Source organism: Nuphar pumila, chromosome 13 (genome assembly GCF_984573655.1).
Source record: "Nuphar pumila chromosome 13, dmNupPumi1.hap1.1, whole genome shotgun sequence".
NCBI classification, from domain to species: Eukaryota; Viridiplantae; Streptophyta; class Magnoliopsida; order Nymphaeales; family Nymphaeaceae; genus Nuphar; species Nuphar pumila.
In genome coordinates, this window is record NC_143261.1 from 63,159,743 (window position 1) to 63,165,390 (window position 5,648).

The window sequence follows — 5,648 nt, forward strand, 5'->3', positions numbered from 1 at the left end:
TGAACACGATCACGAAGGTGTCCAAAAAAGGTTTGAACACCCTATTCATGAGATCCATGAACGATGCAGGAGCGTTAGTGAGTCCAAAGGGCATGACCGTAAATTCGAATGCCCATACCTGGTCCGGAAGGCCGTCTTGGAGATATCATCTCCCTTAATTCTGAGTTGATGGTACCCAGATCTAAGGTCGATCTTTGAGAAGATCCTGGCCCTCTGCAACTGATCGAACAGATCCTCGATGCGTGGCAACGGGTACTTATTCTTTATTGTCGCCTGGTTAAGCATCCGATAATCGATGCACAACCGCAATGATCCGTCCTTCTTTTTCACGAACAAGACGAGAGCTCCCCAGGGCGAGACACTGGGGCGAATGATTCCCTGATCCATCAACTCCTGCAACTGCTTCTTGAGCTCTGCGAGCTCGGCTGGCGCCATCCGATATGGAGCCTTAGAAATTGGCGCAGTACCCGGCAGCAACTCGATGCTGAACTGCACCTCGCGAGGTGGAGGAAGGCCTGGCAGTTCCTCCGGGAAGACGTCTGGAAAATCTTGAACAATCTCCAAGTCTCCCATCGGGACTCGCGTCGGCCCGGACTGGATGACACTGACCAAAAAGGCAGTGCATCCCTTCCTCAGGTAGCTCTGCGCCTTCAACGATGAAATCAACTTGCTCGCCCGAACGGGTTTCACGATCTTGAATTCCATCTTGGGCATTCCTGGTGGAGATAAAATAATCCTGCTATCTCGGCAAAAAATCTTGGCATGATACTTGTGCAGCCAATCCATGCCTAGGATGATGTCAAATTCTGTCATCACTAGCAGGATAGCACAAGCCGGTAAATGCCGATCTGCTAAGACTACGTCCAACTCTGGTACGTAGGCCGCACAAATGGTATTTTTCCCAATCGGGTTATACACTTCAAGTGTATTATGCAAGGGTTTTACAGGTATGTGCAAACACTCGGCAAAATTTACCGAAATAAAAGAGTGTGTGGCACCACAATAAAAAAGCACAAAAGCCGCTTGGTTAGCGACAAAAAGGGTACCTTGCACTAGGTCACCCTTGGTCAACTGCTCAGCCTTGGCTGAGTAGACGCGTCCCGGCGCCCTCCTTTGACCGCTCGTCTGTGATGGTGGCAACTGATACTGCTGTTGCGGCAGTGGTGGCCGAGGGAGCAAAGGTGCTCTGCTGGTCTGCCTGGAATCATCAGCCGCCTTTTTGCGGCAATCACGGACGTAGTGGCCCATCTTGCCACAATACAGGCATCCGCCTGTGTCGAGCGGGCACGCCTGCCCAAAGTGAGATCGCTGGCATCTGGGGCATACGCTGCCAGCCTGTTGCCTGGCTGGAGGGTTGCCCTGTGGCCGCTGACGCTTTGAAGGAGGATATTGTTTCCTTCCTCCTTCGCTCTTTACATGAAGGAGCGGTCGTTTGCCTGGGTCGCCGGAAGGTGTCTTCGGCTCACCACCCGTAGCGGGTGGCCTCCTGCCCTGAGCACTCTTAGTGCGCTCCCATGCTTCACTCAGAACGGTGGCGGCAGCAACTGCCGCAGAGAAGGTCGAGGGCATGCTCGTTAGGACCCGATGCATGAGTCCCTCCTTCAGCCCCCGAACAAACTTTCCTGCTCGCTCGCGATCATCCGCGAACAGGTTAGGGCAGTAGGGTTCTAAACTCTGGAATTTGGCGATGTAATCCGTCAAACTCGAATTGCCCTGGCAGAGATCCAAGAACTTCACCTTCTTTTTCTCCCTTGCGTGAGGCGGGAAATAGTTCTCCAAGAAAGCCTTTCCGAAAGCTTCCCAAGGAATGGGCGAAATCCCCAAAAACTGCACACCCCGCATCATGTCCCACCAACTGCGGGCATTCCCCTTCAGCCTGAAGGTCTCGAATAGCGTCTTCTTGTCATCGGGCACTGACAAGACCTCGAACACTCGTTCCACCTCCTTCACCCAGCTATCGGCCATGTCTGGGTCGGGCTTGCCGTCGAAGGTCGGGGGATTAAGCTTCAGAAATTTCTCATACGTCACTGTGGTATGCGGGATTGGCTCAGGAACGGGCGCTGGTTTCCTTTGGGAACGAATTTGGTCTTGCATAGCCGCTGTCAGGGAACCTAGGGAATCCATCACGAATCCCCGCTAATCTGACCATTCGTCAACAGACCCTTCGTTCGAGTTCCTTGCCATCCTTGGAGTAAACAAGGAATACCCATAATTAGAAATTTTAGGAAGCTCAAAACAAGCAAAAACATAAGTACTATTCATGTTTAACATGAGTAGTTTATGTAACCCCAGCAATGCTGGTACATACACAAAACATGTCAAGCCACTTAACTTAACAATGCCTTGTGCACCTACTAAGCAAGAGGAAAAGTATACTCACAGCGCGATGCGGATGCTCAATGGTCAAGAATCCTTGCTTCCCTTAGCTCTGATACTAAGTTGTAACACCCCAAAATTTCAAGCTCGCAAACCTTTCAAAAAAAAAAACAGACAAGAGACTAAAAAGGAATCTCTTCATCTCAGAGATGGTATACGAAATCAACGGAAGACTATACTTTTATTAATTTCAAAAAGGCAAGCTGACAACTTTGAGCGCGTTAGCTAAAAGAACCAAAACGCACAACACATGCTACTTGCAAATACTTGGAAAAGCCACTTTCATTTAAGAAGTTCTCCAAATAGTACAAAATTCGGATATTCCAAGCAAAATCCGTTACAAAACCCCAAACAACAGGACGCGAGCTAAGAGCAGGGAGAAGAACGTCTTGGAGCCATCTTGCCATCGTGCCATCACCTGTGGTGTACCTAATCATCACCTGTACCCATAGAATGGGTTAGTTTCGCGAAAAACTAGTAGGTGCACATGAGAGACTACAAGGAACTGAATTATGCAATTTAATTCAGTAGATTACGCAGTTTAAAGCAAATATGCAGTTAAACAGGTAAGCAATGCATGCAGATAACTAGTGCAAGCGCGTAAGTAGTGCAAGCGAATAAGTAGTGCAAGTGAATAAGTAGTGCAAGTGAATCAGTAGTGCAACGAATCAGTAGTGCAGCGAATCAGTAGTGCAGCGAATCAGTAGTGCAACGAATCAGTAGTGCAAGGAATTAGTATTGCAAGCGAGTCGGTGGTGCAAGCGAGTCGGTAGTGCAGGCGAGTCTCACGGCTCAGCAACCAATGTGAACAGACTTTATGTTCCGATATTACTGGCCTGCGGGTACGCGCAGGCAAAACATAGAAACAACTGAGACTAGTTCGGGCGTCTATTATTCTATGTATTTTCAATAACCCGAATAGCTAGTTGAGTCCGCTCCAAAGGGGACGGCTTTAGCCGAGAGAGGATTCCCCAGAGGCTGAAAAGCAGTGCCACGGATGCATCCAACTTCTGCAGAAGTGTTCAGCCAACTATTGTAGCCCCTTTCCCCTAACTCCAATGACTGGGGAGGCCGGATCATTGCCCGTGGGGTGGTTGTTAACAACCTGTCCATTGGAGTTTTTGTACCGATCTGTCCTCTCCCTTGACAGACAACCAGAAGCGAACGAGTGTGTTAGGGGTTGCTTAACTAACGACCCATTCTATGCTGTGGTCTTTAAACCACTCGAGCATCTTGCCTGTGAAGGTGAATGTGAGGCCATTTATGTGATTACAACAGTTTGCATTTAGCGTTGTTCGAGGTCGCACGACCGTCTCATCCGATCATCGCAGTACTAGACGTGTCGTGCACGACTACAAGTACTCTAGGATAAAGGGGGTATAGCTCCTCAATAGAAGCCTCAACAGGAGTGTTTCACAAAGATGTAAAGTTTATCAACTTTACTCTATCTTTTGAAACTGCAGTACCTTGTGCCAACATGATGCATGTGATTATCTCGAATCACATCTGCTATCGGGGTATCTACATGTCTCGCATGACTCGATACCGGCCTCGATAGACGGGATACGGGTTTCTCAACAGAACACCCGCTAAGAAGTTTGCTCGCTCCCGACTAAACTCTTGTCGCAAGAGGGAGAGTGGTAAATGCTTCTTGCATCCTCCACGAGAATGCCCTTAAGGCATCCGCAAAGAGTAAGAACCTGCACGTCATCTGCAATAGCAAGGCAATACCAACACAAATGCAAAAGCAAGAGCCTAGGCGCAGAGCGCGACGGCAAGGTAAAGGGCAAGGATTGCGAAACCGCATCCTTGAGTGAAGTGGATACTCGTATAAATATATATATATTTGTATATATATATATATATATATTCATTCAATGGTCGCTTTTAGTTCAATTGAACTTAATTCAATTATCCAAGTCTTCTGTGCAATTTTTTCCCTACCTTGGAGGGTTACGAGCTTGCTGACGTCTGCGGACGTACACGATTGACGGCTCGGGTCGCGGAGCGCGAGTGGGATCTGTCGTAGCTGTAAATATGCGATATTAACAAGCAAACTCTGACAAAAGCAAAAGCAAGGGAAAAACTCGACTTTGCCGATACATAAGGTTGGGGCCAACCATCCCAATTGACTCGAAAAGAAGATGGGCAGGATCAAAAGTGTAAGACCCGCAATTTTTCAGTATCTTTCTGAAGAAATTCACGAGGCATTTTCAAGTAAAAATAACATCTCAACCCGAAATACAAATCAGATCGATTTGTACGAATCAGTTATACTTGAGATATTCGTCGCTTTGCGAATATATGCTCAAACACTCTGGAAGCCATAACCTCTTAACTAAACAAAAACAAAGGATTTCCTCGAGCCAACTTTCTTAGTTACGTCAATACGAAGAAAATGGCGTACTCAGAATTTTCGGAAAAAAATCGCCGGAAACCCGAAATTCTTGCGGGACCCACGGAAATATTGGTGGGACCCACAGAAATATTCCTCAGAAAATATCTGGTGGGACCCACAAAAATATCCCATGGAATATCCAAGTGGGCCCCACACCAAGGAACCTCTTGGAATTAAAAAGAAGCCAAGGGGGTAGTTTGGGCATGGAAAAACCCAAGAGGAGGTGGGTTTGGGCTATAAATAGCCCTCCCCACTCTCTCTCTTCTCATAATTTCGACCCCCCCTCTCTTTCTTGCCTTCTCTCTCTCTCCTAATCCTCCCCTACCTAGCCTAGCCCACCTGAGCCCACCTGACCTGGTCTGAGCCTGCCTGACTTAGCCTGAGCCTGCCTGACCTGGTCCTAACCCACCTGACCTGGGTCTGAACCCACTTGACCTGGTCCAAACCCAGTTGACTTGACTTGAACCTAGTTGGGTTTAAAGTCAAAGTCAAAGTCCTTTTTAGTCCTAATTCCGGTTTGGATTTCTGAACCCAGACTTAGCCTACTTGAGTTGAGTTCGAACCTACTGAACCCAGTTGACTTGGATCGAACCCTGTTTGGTTCAAACCACTTAGGTTGAGTAGCTTGACCTACTCTACCTCTTTCTCAACTAAGTCAGCTTCATCTGACTTAGTCTGACCTCTCGAAGGAAGGCTCGAAGCCCAAGAAGCAACCCGGAGCTGTTTCTTCCACGATTTGAAGTAAGTTCGCTTCGTTGATCCATCTCTCTCAAGTATTTGATTGTTTGTATATAGAATATACTTTCTGAAGTAGTATCTTGCTTTAGTTCTTGGTTGAGCCCTCTAGGACGCTTCGGTGTTCACGCGCTCGCCT